Source organism: Bufo gargarizans, chromosome 4 (genome assembly GCF_014858855.1).
Source record: "Bufo gargarizans isolate SCDJY-AF-19 chromosome 4, ASM1485885v1, whole genome shotgun sequence".
Lineage (NCBI taxonomy): Eukaryota > Metazoa > Chordata > Amphibia > Anura > Bufonidae > Bufo > Bufo gargarizans.
The window spans coordinates 213,851,914-213,870,232 of record NC_058083.1 but is presented as its reverse complement, the minus strand read 5'-3'; the positions used below and the strand labels follow the sequence as shown (position 1 = coordinate 213,870,232).

General features: G+C 45.5%; 1 long non-coding RNA gene across 1 annotated transcript; it reads left to right on the top strand.

Annotated features, from left to right (window-relative positions):
• Window positions 1–646: 646 nt before the first annotated feature.
• On the top strand, window positions 647–17,360 carry LOC122934131. The gene is made up of 3 exons (XR_006388635.1): window positions 647–776; window positions 12,147–12,235; window positions 17,235–17,360. It is a non-coding gene; the product is annotated as an uncharacterized LOC122934131 (long non-coding RNA).
• Window positions 17,361–18,319: the final 959 nt, after the last annotated feature.

Below are 18,319 nucleotides of genomic sequence, written 5' to 3'. Positions count from 1 at the left end.
GGTGGTCTGTAACCATGGAAACTAGCAGTGTATAATGTGATGGAAAAATGAATCCAGCCAGAAAAGGAAGCAATATGGACAATCACAATACATTAGTAAGTGGTTTGTATTAACGTTCTCAACATAATAAATGCCACTTACAGAAGTGTGACAACCCCTTTAAATCCCCAAGAATAAGGGGGCTTGCCTTGGGTACCATAGTTATCTATCTACCTCTATTTAGGTAAGTGGCTGATCAATCAATGACAGCAAGCTACAAATCGCACATAGGGCCACAGCAACAAGTGAAAGAAGATGTAGGTGCACGTGTGGAGTGAGACCACGGGGAAGATCTGGACAACAATATTCTAAACAGCAAAGTGGATATTGTCTCATAAATTTGACCCCAGACAGTTTCCGTCCACGCTATCACGTGAGCATCACACACTACTGGTTGTCTCCATAACAACTGCTTGGCTTTTCTGTTTTAACAAAACTTTATTGTTCTTGCACCGCACAGCAATTTCGCATTCTTCCCACTACGTGTATAGCTCTGAGGAGAACACAGGTGACTTATATGGACCGCATACCACACCTCCTGCACGTAGGGCAGCGCTGTGGTTGGTTTTCTGTCCGAGCACCTGATTGGCCAGTCATAGACATGTGTTATGTTACAGTCCTGTTGGTTTGCTACAATAAAGTGTCCGGAAGATAAGTGTTACCTTGGTTACGTTGTAACCGTCTTCTAGGCCCGGTGTGGCTGCAGTGCCATAAACCTCCGGGGAGCCCATACAACGGTAGGTAACAATTGCCGTTAGTCCTGGAGCACAGTTCACACACAGTCACCGGAGCCGTGCGATTGTTTCACATAGCGGTGAGCGCATATTGCTGCACGATGGCTGTGCTGGTATATGTTGTGCACTGATTGTATCTACCTGTGATTTTATTGAATGCTAAGAATATTGTTTCATTTTGCTTGCATTGGTTTTAATGGAAAATACTTTTATGTATGAATGGACCCTGGAAGCTGTCAGTAATGACCAGGCTGTAATAAGTCAGGTGGTTATCAGTGTTCTCATTCAGACAGGACAGGAATGTACACGTAATGTGCGGATTGTGAATGTCGGTTTATGTTACGGATATCTGTGTAGATCTGGGGTGGAAAATCGCCAGAAAACTTATGTGACCGTACCCACATTTCACACGTCAGTGAATTGCGGACATGGTCTCCAAAGACAGCACATGTACCCAGTGACTGTAATGTGTGTTTTCACACATCAGTGGTTTTCCACGGACTGCGGGTCCTTGGTGACACCACAGAGACATGTCCTGTTTTTGCGGGTGAGTATGGATCCCTTACGCACACACGTTATAGTCTATGGATCCATGAAAACCACAGACACTACATGGATGCCATGTTGCACATGATGTGCAATCTGCATCTTTTGCTACCCCATTGAAATGAATGGGTCCGTATCTGACCCACAAACAATGCAGACCAGATGTGGATAAAAATACATTAGTGTGCATAAGCCCTTAGGTTGGATTCACACGTCCGTGTTCCGGATGTGTTTGGAGTCTGTATTTCATGATGTGTGTCACCGCTTGACTATAACTGACTCAAACTGAGCATCCTAGATCCCTATGTTTGGGTTAGCCAAACCCCGGTTATGCACAATTAACAGTAAGACCCAGTCGGAATATACACCAATGCTGCGACTACCCTAAGACTTTTTGTAGCGCTGCTGATTGAGTTTAACTATTAGGCCAGACACACACGAGCAAGTTCAATGCGAGAAACTTGCAGTGTCAGTGGGAGGTCCTGTTCCGGCCTTCACACCTCTGACAGGATCGCCCAGTGTTAGGGATCATTCACACAACCGTGGTTTGGTAAAAAGGATGCAGACCCATTCACTTCAATCGGGCCGCAAAAGATGCGGTCAGCACTCCGTGTGCTGTCCTCATCCGTTGCTCAGTTCCGTGGCCCCGCAAAAATTATAAGTCATGTCCGTTTGGTGGACAAGAATAGGCATTTCTATAAGGCTACATGCACATGACCGTTGTGTGTTTTGCAGTCTGCAAAACACGGATGGCATCCGTGTGCACTCTGCAATTTGCGGAACGCAAAGACAGCCATTGATAAAACTGCCTATATTTTTTTTGGGCGGACCACGGAATGGAGTGCTCTCCGCATCTTTTGCGGCTCCATTGAAGTGAATAGGTCCGCATCCAAGCCGCAAAATCTGCGGCTCGGATGCGGACTAAAACTACGGTCATGTGCATGTAGCCTAAAGGGCTGTCCGTTCCGCAAGTTGCAGAAGGGCACACGGCGGGATCCGTGTTTTGCGGATCAGCAGTTTGCGGAGCGCAAAACACCGCACCGTCGTGTGAACAAGCCCTAATAATGATTTATAATGTGTGGCCCTGAGAGTCCTGGAATCTACTGAATTACACTGACATAATGCTGTCAGTGTAACAATAGAATACAGGGCTCTCAGGGTCACACAGCTTTATAAAGAACTATAATGCCATGCGATCCGGCACTGACATGATGCAAGTTTATCACATTGAACTCATTTGTCTGTGTCTGGCCTAGGGCTACTTTCACACTTGCGGCAGAGGATTCCAGAAGGCAGTTCTGTCACCTGAACTGCCTGCCGGATCCGTCAAAATGTATGCATGCAAACTGATGGCATTTGTCAGACGGATGTATGGCAAATGCATTGAAATGCCAGATCCGTCTCTTCGGTATCATCCGGAAAGACTGATCCGGCATTTATTATTTTAACATTTTCTGCGGTCTGAGCATGCGCAGACCGCAATGCCTGATCCGTTTTGCCGGAACACTCGGGGCTGGATCCAGCATTAATGCATGTCAATGGGAAAAAATGCCGAATCTGGCATTCCCGCAAGTGTTCTGGAATTTTGGACGGAGATAAAACCGTAGCATGCTGCGGTTTTATCTCCATCCTGAAAAGGCAAAAAGACTGTACTGAAGACATCCTGATGCACCCTGAACGGACTCTCCATTCAGAGTGTATTAGGGTAAGAGCCTCTAGGACGAAAATCAATACCGGAAAAGAATAACGCTAGTGTGAAAGTACCCTAAGGCTTTTTGTAACACTACTAGTTGAGTTGTTGGCATTCTTGTGGACTGCAGCCACTTGATAAGGTCTCTTTACACAGGACTAACATTTGTTCCTGATAATTGGTCCATGTAAATGTAAATTTACATTATGTTACAGCCTTGTGCTAAAATGAGGGAAAAAATAAGTTTTCCATCCATCATTCTCCACTCAAGCCCCCTTAATGAGAAAGTAAAAATAGAATTTATAAAAAAAAAAGAAAAACTAAAATTTTGCATGGACATAAGTATTCAGACCCTTTACTTTGACACTAGAATTTAGCTCTTGGGGCCTCCCATTTCTCTTAATCATCTTTGAGATGTTTCTACATCTTCATTAAAGTCCACCTGTGATAAATTCAGTTGATGGGACGTAATTTGGAAATACACAGCCCTGTCTAAATAAGATCTCACAGCTGACAATGCGTATCAGAGCAAAAAACAACCCATGAGGAGGAAAGAACTGCCTGTAGAGCTCAGAGACGGAGTTGTGTATGGAGGCACAGATCTGGAGAAAGGTACAACAAATTTGCTGCTCTGAAAGTTCCCAAGAGCACAGTGGCCTCCATAATTCTTAAATGGAAGAAGGTTTTGAACAACCAGGACTCGTCCTAGAGCTGGCTGTTCCACCAAATTAAGTAATTAGGGAGAAGGGCTTTGGTAAGAGACATCATCAGAAGATCATTCTGGCTGAGCTCCAAAGATCCTGTGTGAAGATGAGAGAAACATCCACAAGGTCAACCATAACTACAGAACTCCACCAATCTGGGCTTTATGGCAGAGTGGCAAGAAAGAAGCCTCTTGTCCGTAAAAGACACATGCAAAAAAAAAAAAAAAAGTACCTAAGGGACTCTGAGAAACAAGATTCTCATGTCTGATGAAACCAAGATTGAACTTTTTGGCCTCAATTCTAAGCATCATGTTTTTGATGGAAAACATATTAAATAATTATAGTGGATGGCACTCCTTGTGTAGCTGTTGGTGCTCAGTGGAAATAATCAATTTGAAATAGGAAAAAACCACGGCACTCGTTTTTCAGATAATCAGAGATAATTCATTTATTGTCCATCCCAGAATTGGATCTTTTGAATAATGGCCAATGTTTCGGTCCACTAGGACCTTGTTCACGGCCTTAGCGTTTGTAGATCGGGAATCGGGGTATTAACATAAGGACGAAAAGGGAACTGCGCAGTTCCCTTTTCGTCCTTATGTTAATACCCCGATCTCCCGCTTGACATTAGTCCTCCTGACATCTCCCGATCTACAACGCTAAGGCCGTGAACAAGGTCCTAGTGGACCGAAACGTTGGCCATTATTCAAAAGATCCAATTCTGGGATGGACAATAAACAAATTATCTCTGATTATCTAAAAAACTAGTGCAGTGGTTTCTCCCTATTTGATGGAAAACAGGCACTGCTCATCACCTGCCCATTACCATCCCCACAGTGAAGCTTGCTGGTACCAGTATCATGCTTTGGGGGTGTTTTTTTAGCGGCAAAGTACAGAGATATCCTTAAAGGGGTTGTCCAGGTTCAGAGCTGAACCTGGACATCCCTCCATTTTCACCCCGGCAGCCCCCCTGACATGAGCATCGGAGCAGTTCATGCTCCGATGCTCTCCTTTGCCCTGCGCTAAATCGCGCAGGGCAAAGGCATTTTTCTGAGTTCCGGTGACATACCGGGCTCTCTATGGGGCTGACAGGCAGCCCGGTGACGTCACCGGCACTGATGGGCGGGATTTGGCTCTGCCCTAGCCAGTAAAACGGCTAGGGCAGAGCTAAAGCCCGCCCCTCAGAGCCGGTGACGTCACCAAACACACTGCTGGGCGGAAGTTACCGCCCGGCAGTGTGTTATTGAAAACACAAGAGCCTGTGCCCTGCGCGATCTAGCGCAGGGCACTGGAGCGCATCGGAGCATGAGATGCTCCGATGCCAGGCTCAGGAGGGCTGCCGGGGTGAAAATAAGGGTATGTCCGGGTTCAGCTCTGAACCCGGACAACCCCTTTAATGAAAACCTGGTCCAGAGTGCTCTGGACCTCAAACTGGGCTGAAGGTTCACCTTCCAACAAGACCGTGATACTTGGCACATAGCCAAGACCGCACAGGGGTGGCTTAGAGACAACTCTATCAACATCCTTGAGTCGCCCAGCCAAAACCCAATTGAACATCTCTGGAGAGACCTGAAAAAGGCTGTCCAACAGTCTCCATCCAACCTGACAGAGCTTTAGAGGATATTCAAAGAAGAATGGCAGAAAATTCACAAATCTAGGTGTGCAAACCTTGTGGCATCATACCCAAGAAGACTGGAGACTATAATCACTGCCAAAGATGCTTCAAATAAGGTCTTGTGCACATGGCCGTTGCCTGGCTGTGCCTGTATTGCTCCCCCCAAACAGCTGGTCTGCAATATGTGTCCCGGCCACGTGCACACCACATCACGGACCCATTCACTCCCATTGGGGACCGCAAATTGTCATCCCCCAATGCACGGAACGGCCGAGCAATGGCCATGTGCATGAGGCCTAAGCCCTGAGTAAAAGGTCTGAATGCTTATGTCAATGAAACATTTTAGTTTTTCATTTTCAATAATTTAGCAAAGATATCTAACATTCAGTTTTTTCTCTGGCATTATGGAGTATTGAGTGCAGATTGATGGGGAAAAACTTGAATATTTTTATTTTAGCATAAAGCTGCAGCATAACAAAATGTGAAAAAAGTAAAATGTCTCCAAATGCAATGTAAATCACCATTACTGGCCAGCAGATCATGCTGTGTAAACTGAGATCCACTGCCCAGAAACAATGAATCTATATGGGGATGAGCAACTGCAGTAGCGATTGCTCATCCCCATACAGTGGAGGTGAATGCTGCATGTAAATGCAGCTCTCACCTCCTGTGATCAGCAGGCAATGATTGGAAAGAAGCACTTCCTTCCCGATTCCCTGCTCAGTCTGCGTGTGTTAGCCTGGTTTTACACGGGCGTTGCGGGAAAAGGTGCGGGTGCGTTGCGGGAACAGGCGCGATTTTTACGCGCAAGTTCAAAACATTGTAATGCGTTTTGCATGCGTGTGAGAAAAATCGGCATGTTTGGGATCGGGGTTGTGTAGATTGTATTATTTTCCCGTATAACATGGTTATAAGGGAAAATAATAGAATTCTTAATACAGAATGCATAGTACAATAGCACTGGAGGGGTTAAGGGTTAAAAAAAATATTAATTGAACTCACCTTAATCCACTTGCTCGCGCAGCCGGCTTCTCTTCTGTCTTCATCTTTGCTGTGTACAGGAAAAGGACCTGTGGTGACGTCACTGCGGTCATCACATGGTCCATCACATGATCTTTTACCATGGTGATGGACCATGTGATGACCGGAGTGACGTCACCACAGGTCCTTTTCCTGTACACAGCAAACAAGAAGACAGAAGAGAAGCCGGGCTGCGTGAGCAAGTGAGTTAAATTATTATTTTTATTTTTTAACCCCTCCAGCGCTATTCTACTATGTTATAAGGGAAAATAATAATGATCGGGTCTCCATCCCGATCGTCTCCTAGCAACCGTGCGTGAAAATCACACCGGGGGGAGGAGGGCTTGTTGCTTGGCCCTGTTTTGTCAGCTGAAATTATGAGCTTTATTGCTCATTTTGCCTGAAGCACCCCTGAGAGACAACCCTTTTAGGATGTGGCTCTATGCAGCCCAAAACATGTCTGTGTGTGGCCCCAGTGAGAAGCTGGTTAGTGCACTATTTTGAGACAGGCCTGGATGACTATAAGGTTAAGGGCCAGCAGCAGCATGTTGTAGGGCCTGGAGTATGCAGCCAGCATTGTGCAAACCTGGCCTTACATGTTTCTTGAGGTCTTGCTACTCAAACCATAGTTGTCATAGAGCCCCACCTAAAGGGCTTGTTCTTTTGTCCTTAAAGTACAACTTTCAGATGTGAGGCTGTTCTTCTTGCTGTGCAGGAGCAAATGGGTATAATTTTAGCTCTCTACTGTTCACCTGAGCATACATCACCTGTATAGCAAAACCAGACAACATCTTTAGCAATTTTATTTCACCATTTTTTTTCAACATCATATGAACCAGAGAGACCTCCAAAGTAACATTCAGCTGAAAGTGAGACCAGAGAATTACAACATCCCACAAAACTAGTTCTCTTTGTAGAAGAACAAGCGAACCAGAATGTCTCGAGAGACTTGTCTTACTTGGTTGACTTAACTTGTTGGGTTCTCTTTATCATTAGGGAGACCAATCAATATGCATCACAGTATTGTATACCTGGCGACACTACTCTTGGTTTCTAGAAAGAGTATATTGCAAATCGCATATCTTGATTCTTCTGGCATTAGATAGGATATCCCTTATTTTCTTGTTTTGTCAGGCAAGCTAATTTTCATACCCTTTGTCTTTCTGATTATATTCAAATTAGTTTTTCTTCCAAAACAGAAAATAATGCCTTTTTTTTTTTTTTTTTTTCTTGCCTGCCGAACGAAGATATGTGATTTGCATATACTCTTCCTAGATACCAAGAGTAGTGTTGCGTGGCATACAATACTCATGCTTATATTTTTGTCTCGCAAATGATAAAGAGTACCCCAAAAGGCAAGTCAACCAAGTAAGATGAGTCTCTCTTCAAACATTCTGATTCTTCTGCCCTTCTAGAATGAGAACTAGCTTGCATGTTTCATTGAGAGAAGTGTAAGCTTTGTAGGGTGTTGCAATTCTCTTGTCTCACTTTCAGGTTACTTTGAAGGTGTCTTTGTCTGAAGTTGATCCAAACTAGTGAAATAACGTTTCTGAAGGTGTTGTCTGTCTTTGCTATACTGATGATTTATCCTCAGGTGAATAGGAAGGAGCTGTCCCATTGAAGTGAGACGTCAGGAGCTATAATTATACTTAGTTGCTGCTGCACAGTAAGAAGAACACAGCAGCAATGAGCGCTGCATTATCACACATTGGATTGGCAGCGATGCTGACTTTTAAACAGCTTATGTAGCAAAGCTAGAAAAATAGCTAATCCAGCCTCGCGTCTGCAACTAATTGTTTCAGGACAAAAGCCCTTAATCAGATAAAAGCAGAATAAGAACAACATTTCTAATTGCAAGGCCTTAAAGGGTTTCTACCACCAGAAATACTGTTATGTAGCTGACTGACATTAGCGATTCACCCATGTCAGCACTACATAACAGTAGGTTTCTAACAGTAGTTCCTGCAGCCGTTTTTGTTAAAAACGTACTTTTAAAGATATGCTAATGACCCTCTAGGTGCTATGTGGGCGTCATTAGCACCTAGAGGGCTCCGTTCACTAACCATTTCAGCCGCCCATCGCGTCCCTCCAGCCCGCCCCGCTCCTGTTGATTGACGTGAAACTTCTCAGTATCGAGTACCAATTCCCGAGCCTGCGCCGTGCGCTTCTGTGTTCGGCACAGGCGCAGTGAGTGAATGCCGCGCTCCTGGTGCCGGCTTCCTCATTGTAACGTAGTTGGCGCAGGCGCAGTGAGGAAGCCGGCGCCAGGAGAATACAGAAGCGCACGGCGCAGGTGCGGGAATTGGTACTCGATACTGCGAAGTTTCACGTCAATCAACAGGAGCGGGGCGGGCCGGAGGGACGTGATGGGCGGCTGAAATGGTTAGTGGACGGAGCCGTCTAGGTGCTAATGACGCCCACATAGCACCTAGAGGCTCATTAGCATATCTTTAAAAGTACGTTTTTAACAAAAATGGCTGCAGGAACTACTGTTAGAAACCTACTGTTATGTAGTGCTGACATGGGCGCATCGCTAATGTCAGTCAGCTACATAACAGTATTTCTGGTGGTAGAAACCCTTTAAGGGGGAACCTCTGGGTGGGTACTATTTCTATTATAGAGACCAGTTTACATACGTGACGACTGTTGTAGGCCAGTCTTGATCCCCTGTGTGCTGGAGTAAGATGACCCTAATCTATTAAGATGCAGATGTCGCTTAATAAATTCGGCAACTTAAAGGTGTTTTCTGAGACTAAATACTCGTGACCTGTCCTCAGGATAGGTCGCCAGTGATCTGATCGGTGGGAGTCTGACACCCGGGACCCCACCGATCAGCTGTTTGAAAAGGCATCGGTGTTTGCAGCCTTTCCTAGACCAGTGACCTCACGTTCATCGGTCACTTGCCCTTGGCCCAGCTAAGCCTCGTAGAAGTGAATGGGGCTGAGCTGTTATACCATGTACAGCGCTGTGCTTGGTGAGCATGGAGGAGGCTGCAGCGCTCACAGGAATGTCGGTGCCTTCTCAAACAGCTGATCGGTGGGGGTCCCGGTTGTCGGACCCCTACAGGTCATCAGTATCTGACCGATCAGAGAATAGGTCATCAGTATATAAGTCTTGGAAAACCCTTTCAACTCTGTGCCAGCTAGGAGTTGGCATAGGCATGAGCTGTAACTAAGGGTACTTTCACACTAGCGTTTTCCTTTTTCGGCACAGAGTTCCGTCCTAGGGGCTCAATATCGGAAAAGAACTGATCAGTTTTATCCTAATGCATTCTGAATGAAGAGCAATCCGGGTCAGGATGTCTTCAGTTCAGTCACTGAACAGCGTTTTGGACGGAGGAAATACCGCAGCTGCATGCTGCGGTATGATCTCCGTCCAAAATTCCGGATCAGATGCCGGATCCGGCATTAATTTACATTTAAATGTATTTGTGCCGGATCCAGCATTAAAAATACTGCAATTCCGGATCCGTCCTTCCGCTCTCCGCATGTGCAAACCGGTAAAAATGTGAAAAAAAAATATGACTGATCCGTTTTTCCGGATGATATCGGGAGAGGCGGATCCGTTCTTGCAATGCATTTGTAAGACTGATCTGCATCCGGATCCGTCTACAAATGCTGTCCACTTGCATGCAGATTTCCGGATCGCTCTGCCGCAAGTGTGAAAGTAGCCTTTACGCCAGAAGTTATAGTAAATGCAGTGGGTCGCAATGGGCTCCATCCCCTCTAGCTGCCCCCTGCCCTCTTTTTCTCGCCACTTTAGAAAAGTGACAAGAAACTCCAATTTGCTAATTATTGCACAAATATGGTGTGTGCCACAATTTGCGTCTTTTTAGTGCGACGGTAGTGGCATAAATAGGTTATTAAGGGTCCATTCACACGTCCGTTGTTTCTTTCCTGATCTGTTCCGTTTTTTGCGGAACAGATCTGGACCTATTCATTTTCAATGGGTCCTGAAAAAAAATCAGACATTGTGCTGTCCGTTTTTTTTCAGGACCCATTGAAAATGAATGGGTCCAGATCTGTTCCGCAAAAAACGGAACAGATCAGGAAAGAAACAACGGACGTGTGAATGGACCCTAATATAACGGTTCTGGGGCATTTTTCTCAGAAACCTGTATTGTGCAATTTCTCTTTTCTGCTTTCTAAAACTTTGTGAATGAATTGACAGCTGGTTGTTGGTACCATTCCACATTCGGGCACAGACAGCACTAATTGAACACTGTCACTGTGGGTAGTGGCACACCCACTGCTTGCAACACCCAGTTGCAGATGTATTTCTAGGACATAATCCAGAACTGTTTCTTGGGAAATACAGTTGAGGCATATCGGGAGAGCTGACCGATTCCCTTAAAATAGCTTGTGACTTGCACAATATTGGGGCAGATTTATGAAAACTAAAAAAAAAACCTCTGGCTTTGTTTCCCATAGCAACCAATCACAGTACAGCTTTAATTTGCGCTGAGGTTGGTTGCTATGGGCAACAAAAACGGCCATTCTTGTGGACCGTTTCACATCTGGTGTGTGACATCCCATGACCATGCATCATATTTGTATTAGGCTAGGTTCACATAAGGGTCGTGAATCCGGTAGCCTGTTCCGCCAGAGGATCAGGCTACCGGCGTTCACTATACCTGGCATTGCCGGATACGACTGTTTACCTCCCAGATCCCCTTTGACTATAATGGGTTCCGACATAAATCCTGACTTTGGGCGGACAAAAAAACGTTGCACGCAAGGTTTTCTGGGGTTGGCCGACAGCCGGCATTTATGGCGCAACAGGCTACTGGATGTGCAACTGTGAACATAGCCTTGTGTCAGTAAATGGGACTGAAGCAGTGGCTGGGAGGATGGCGCAGCAGCAATGCCTTGCCGCTCACATTCCTTTATCTATCATTTTACGGTATGTTGAAGGTCAACATTTTCTTTTTTTCCATTTTTTTTTTTATCTTTTGCCTTTCTATTCGGGTTTTCCTTTGTAAATATGAATGTAGGTATTAATGTGCATATATTAGTGTGTTGTTTCTTGAACTTGTGTAGCCAGAAGCTATATAATTATATGGGAAGTGGCAGACAAGACATAATAACGTTACCTTGATGTGTAATCACATTATATGGTTTGGAGTCTTTATTACCAGCCGACGAGGCGGAACAAAGAACAGAGCTCTGCCGAGTACAAGGCGTCCTAATTCAATAAATCTGCCCAAGTGAAATTACACCTTTTGGTCTGGAGACAAGAATGTAAGTGCTACTGAGGCCTCTTGCACACGAACGTTGTGTACACGGGGGCAACGACCCGTGTGCACTCCGCATCACGGATGTGGACCCATTAACTTGAATGGGTCCGCAATCACGGAGATGCGGAACGGAAGCACGGATCGGAACCCCACGGAAACACTGCGGAGTGCTTCCGTTGTGTTTCTGTCCGTGCCTCCGCACTGCAAAAAAAATAGAACTTGTTCTATTTTTTTTGTGGTGCGGACGGATCACAGACCCATTCAAGTTGAATTGGTCTCAATCCATCCCAGCCTACGCGCGGACGTTGCCCATGCATTGGGGACCGCAATTTGCGGTCACCAATGCATGGAACGGATGCACAACGTTCATGTGAAAGAGGCCTGAGTGAGAGAACCTAGCCCGGCCCAGGAAGGTGGCCTCCATAAATAGGTCCTCCTGGTGACTGGAGCAGTGGAGGGGTGCTGGGGCTGTCCCTTTTGGCTTGTGGGGTCACCCATCTTGTTTGGATTTCGGGATTATTTTTTGCTTTGTAATAATTTGCTCTTTCCTTTTGTTTTTTAGATTTTCTTGCTATGTGAAAGCAACCGATTTGTCTAAAAATGGGTGACATTTTGGCATACGAGGCCGATTTACTTGGATTAGTAAAAGAAGTAAGTATAGCATGCTCTGCAATGTATTTACATCAAGCGCTGCATCTCAAGTATTTCACACTTAAAGGGGAGGTTTTGCTAGATTTTTAATAATTTAAAGCAGGTACTGAAACCAGTTTTTTATTTTTGTTAATCTGTTTTTATATCCTGATTGTATAATTTTTTTAAAATTCTGTTTTCTGTATGTGATGTTGGGGGCAACCATCTTGTCCGATCTGCTGCTCTGTTAATCGCAGTTCAGATCTATCTGTTGTCAATGGTGGATCCTGTGTTATCTGCCTCCAGCTTTCTAATAGAGGTGGGTGGTCTGCCAGTTCAGATGACCACAGTTATTGTGTACGGTCATCTTGGGGTACCCACTGTGCAGTGCAGATTTCAAAATATAAACTCAATTTTTTGTGTGGATTTTGTGCCTTACTACACCAAATCCCCACCAAAAACCATGATACTTGCGGTTTTTGGTATGTGTTTGATGTGATTTTGCCACAGATCTCACCCTTGCATTGAAAAGGGTAAAATCCACACAAACAATTGACATGCTGTAGATTTCTAAATCACTTTCTGCACACAAGAAAAAACAAAAGGGGAGATGTATCATTCCCTTTATGCCTGAAAAGTGACGATAAAAAGTCGCAGGTTCAACTTTTCAAATAATTGTCGCATCTCCCCTTTTTCATAGTCCTTGCCTCTTTTCTGAAAGCGGGTGTGGCAAGGGTGGTGAAGGGGGCATGGCCAGATGCAGCAACAAATGTATCTTCATTTACGGCAATTTTTTATTTATTTTTGCTTAAATAAGTGATCCGCACTGCATGCAGGCAGCGGCCAGAGTGGAAGCCGTAGGGGGATATAGCCGTACCTGCAGGTGGGACCATCACTGATCATTAGAATGGAGGGCGTTATGTAGAGAACTGAACCTCCACCCCATTCACTTGAACAGGTCTGTGTTGCAGTTTCCAGCTCAGAGCCTGATGAAGCGCAACATTGTACAAAGAATAACCGAAGGGAAATTGCATGATTTTCCTAACTTATGACATAAAGTCATGATTTTATTAAGGACACGGAGGCGAGTATTGCTTTCTCTTTCTTTACTGAACAACCAATAGTAGCAAAGAAATCAAAACAAGTAACCATGGTAACAAGACCCTCCCACATAAGATCAGTATAATAGTCCTGCTTTGCATAGATTCCTCCTCTTTCTTTGGCGGTGACACTCCTCTGTAGACGCTAAATCTCCAGCAAAAGACCTGAACATGAACTCTCCAACTGAAGAACGGAAATGGAGAAGAACCAAAACAACTGTGGATGTCAGGCGTAACTTGCTGGTAATATTCAACCTAAGAAGACACAAAGAGAATAAAAACAGGTAATCAGAACTGCTCAGAATATGGATAAAGTACCAATCTTGTAAGAATGTATACACGCATCCGTAATTTGAAAATACATCAATGAGGGAATCAATAGACCATTCACAGGAAAAAAGGGGGGAATAAGACGGGGAGGGGCAATACTCGCCTCTGTGTCCTTAATAAAATCATGACTTTACATCATAAGTTAGGAAAATCATGCAATTTTATTACATGACACGGAGGCTCCTATTGCGAGTTTAAAGCTGACTTACCACAGAGGAAAAAACGTGAACGGGAGGACTAAAGTAAAACTTACGAAACGTAGAAACTCAAGACCAATCTGCTAGTTTCACAATGTCCTCTAATCTCGCGCCTGAGACTGCCATGGAGGTCACAGAAGCACCTCTCGTCGAGTGCACAGTGAAGACCGAAGTGTTCACCCCTGCCAAGGACATAATCCAATTAACCCATCGAGCCAGAGTGATACTGGTGACAGGATGAAAGGGACGGCGGTATGACAGAAAAAGCTGAGGGCACGTTGCATCGCAATGCGAGGCAGTGCGCGACTCCTACTCCCTCAGACAGGCGACTGGGCAGAGGGCTGGAGCATTCGGGAAGCTGGGATAGGACACAGATCTAATGTTGGTCTTGGTGCGGCGTGTGATATTGAACACCACCCCGTCCGGAGTGAAGGAGCGAGCGTCATGGTCCAAGGCTCGGACATCTGAGACTCTCTTACAAGAAATCAAACAGAATAAGGAGACCAACTTGGTCGAAAGCTGTCGCAAAGAAAGTTCAGTGTTAGGCGGCCAAGAAGAGAACAAGGATAGTACAGAAGACAAATCCCACGTGGATGAGAAACGGTGTCTGGGAGGACGAGAAAGACGAGAGCCTTTAAGAAGGCGGCATACCAAAGGGTGTTGACCAGCAGGGCATCCATCAAATCCCTGGTGAGAGGAAGAAATGGTTGAGCGAAATACATTGATGGCACGATATGCTTTACCATCTTCGAAAAGCGATGTGAGAAAATGAAGGATCCGTCACAGGTGCTGAAACGGGATCCACGTGGCTATCAGCCCAAGATTTCCAGGCTGCCCGATTAAGCCATCCTAGTTCCGGGGGCCCATACGTCTTCCAAGAGGCATCTAGTAGATTCCGAAACTCCTGCGATGCTCCAGGGTTCACTGAGATCCCTGCAACTTCTTGCCTGCAGGTTTCTTCTAAGACGAGAGGATGTTGTAGACCTGACTGGTCTAACAAGAGGTCTGGGAAAACTGGAAGGAGAGGGCACTGGATCAGACATTCCATCAGCTGAGGGAACCATGACTGGGAGGTCCAGAAAGGAACCACCAGGACCAGTTCGGGTCCCTGTTGGCGGACCTGGGCTAATACTCGGTGGATCAGAGCAAATGGGGGAAAAGGCATACATGAGGTGGTCGGACCAGTTCTGTAGAAAGGCGCTATTGGCTTCCGCGTCTGGATCCTGGCGCCAGCTGAAAAATCTGGAAAGTTGGGTGTTCAAACAGGATGCGAATAGATCTATACAGCAGGGACCCCACCGGGAGGATATGGATGAGAAGACCGTCGTGTCCAATCGATGTAATCGGATAGAAAACGATAACTCCAGTCCGCGTGCGTATTGTGAAGGCCAGGCAGATATTCCGCAACAACGGTGATATCCCTGGTCAGGCAAAAGGTCCAGAAGTCTCGTGCAAGATGGGATAATGCGGTCGAGTGCATGCCGCCCATGGCGTTGACAAATCGTACTGCGGTAATGTCCATCCGTAATCTGATGCAGGTGCTGGTCAGTCTGTTTGCAAAGCTACGACTGGCGAAGAATCCCGCAAGAAGCTCCAAGGCGTTTCTAGTATGGCCACTGAATGGGGAACCAGGAGAGAGAGGAAGGAGGGCAAGAAAATGGAGAGTATGGTCACCAGAGGTTGAGAAGGAAACACTTAGAAACACTTAGAGGCAAGGGGAAAGGGGTACCCCAAGCTCTATATACGATACAAATACCACGGTACAAATATTCTTAATTACTACTGAACATAAAGACCACAGTGAGTACTTATCTGAGTGGTCAGCAGCAAAGAAAGAGGAGGAATCTATGCAAAGCAGGACTATTATACTGGTCTTATGTGGGAGGGTCTTGTTACCACGGTTACTTGTTTTGATTTCTTTGCTGCTATTGGTTGTTCAGTAAAGAAAGAGAAAGCAATAGGAGCCTCCGTGTCATGTAATAAAATCAGCGGTTCTTTGCTTAGGGCTTGTTCTCATCTGCAATGGGAGTTCCATTCAGGGCTTTCGTCACAGATTCCTTAAAAAATAAGGGTACTTTCACACTTTCAGCAGGATGGATCCGACAGGCTGTTCACCATGTCGGATCCGTCCTGCGGTTATTTTGCCGTCGGACCACCGCTCCGTCCCCATTGACTATAATGGGGACGGGGGCGGAGCTCCGGCGGTGCACGGAGAAAGCCCGCCGGACTAAATTTACTGCATGTCAGTCTTTTTAGTCCGGCGGCTTTCTCCGTGCACCGCCGTGCTGCGCTGGAGCTCCGCCCCGTCCCCATTATAGTCAATGGAGACGGAGCGGCGGCACGGCGAAATAGCCGCAGGACGGATCCGACATGGTGAACAGCCTGTCGGATCTGTCCTGCCGCAAGTGTGAAAGTAGCCTAAGCAGATAAAAAGTCTAGCATGCAGGACTTTTTTGTCCAGTAAAACATTTCCAAACTGATTGAGCCCCATTATAGTGGGGTCTGCTCTGTTTGGTTCAGTGATGTGCAGAATCTGGCACGTAACGTTGTTCCAAACCAGATGGAAATTGCTAATGCTGGTGTGTGAACCCAAAACCCAGCCGTAGGGAGCACTGTGGGTGTTGGTTACGATTTATGGAGCCCTCAAGTCAATCTCGCCATTTAATGCTTGCTGCATGCAGCCAACTCTGCCCCAAGTATTCTCGATATGCAGGCGCCTGCACCCCCCATTTGTCCCATTAACGTTAGTCTTACCCAGTAAAAACACAGGCAGAACATTCTCTCATACATTTTTTTTCTTGTATATATGCATTTTTGCTGCCTTTTTCCTCAGTTCAGTTCCGGTGAGGCACCTCTACAAGTATATATAACTATACCCGAGGATATACATTCAATGAACTAGTTTGGGTGTGTGTATGTGTATGTATATGTGTGTGTGTGTGTGTGTGTGTATATATATATATATATATATATATATATATAATACCCGTTCCCTAAGAGGACTCTATCGCCTCAGGTCCTTACTTTGTCTGAAGGCAGCTGGTGATTGAAAAGCGTGAATATCAACTCGTGCAGCGTAAATGTTTTTTTGTTCAGCGTGCAGAACCAATGTTAGTCTGCCCATGACCTGAGCAGGGCCCCTCCGTGCTCTGGCTTCCGTTTTACAGAATGTGCCTAACCGCCTACGTGGCTCTTCTTATGTTACACCAAATGCTCCCCAGTTCCCAAAGTAATTAAATGCAATGCCACCACGGTGCGGGGAAACAGCAAAACTATTAAGATTGTCATACGCAAAGTGATCCCATTTCCTGTGGATACAGATCATGTGAGTTTTTACACTGCAACCTGCTCGTCTTAGTCTTATGTGCTTCTTCTTTATTTGTTGTCTCTTAGTTTCTTAATTACGGAGAATTCCATGAGACCCTCAAAAGCTTTTCAAAGGAGTGTAAGGTTAAAGGAAAACCAATTCCCAGAAGTGATGGCTCTGTCACAAGGGATTCAAGGACTTTACTTATACAGGTTGGTATATTACAGGGCTCCTCCAAGATAATACTGGGTATTTATGTTTAACCCTTCAACATCTAAAGGCCCCTTTTACGTGGCCTGCATGTAGCAAACGATTATCGGGAAGGAAGCGTTCCTTCCTGACAATCACCTGCTCATCAATTGCATTTGCTTGCAGTGATCCCCTCCACAGTATAGAGAGGAGCAATCACTAATGCCATCTCTCATCCCCATACACAGTCACTATTTGTGGGCAGCAGAGACAACAAACGATGATTTCCATGTCGGCACAGACATATTACCCGATGATCGAGTGTTTTGTTCACTCCTTATGTAATCTCCGGCACCTTTTACACAGGTAGAGTATTGCTAATGAGCATTCGTACAAACGCTCATTAGCGATAATCTACCCGACCATTGTGCAGAGTAAAAGGAGCCTTAAAGGGGTTGTCTGCTTTTTACTATTGATGACCTATTCTCAGGAACATTTCAGCTGTATGACGAGACAGTGTGGGGACAAAACTGAAGCATTTTCTTCCGGTATTGAGACCCTATGACGGATCTCAATACCGGAAAATACTAACGCTAGTGGGAAAGTAGCCTTACATAGCTGTTGTGACAGAGTTGTATGCCCAGACACTTTTTGATAGCTGAATTTTCTATTATTGTGCAACAAACACCATTTAGTTAAAAGGGTTGTCCGGGATCAAGATAAAAAAAAAAAAAAAACTGTTAAATCACTATTATTAGCGGTTTGAAGGTCCCCCCAGATGTTTTAGGTATTTCAGCAGGGCTCCTACAGTCCCCCACTGATTGTTTGCCTCTCTGTTTATGTGTGCGGTAACTTCCTGCCGCACAGCGCAGCTTTGCGTTGTTTCAATTGTGTGTCTCCCACTTAGTCACACCCCTAAACGCCTCCTTCCTTGCTAAGAATGCGCCCTGCCCGGTGACATCACGGAACCAGAGGGGCGTGA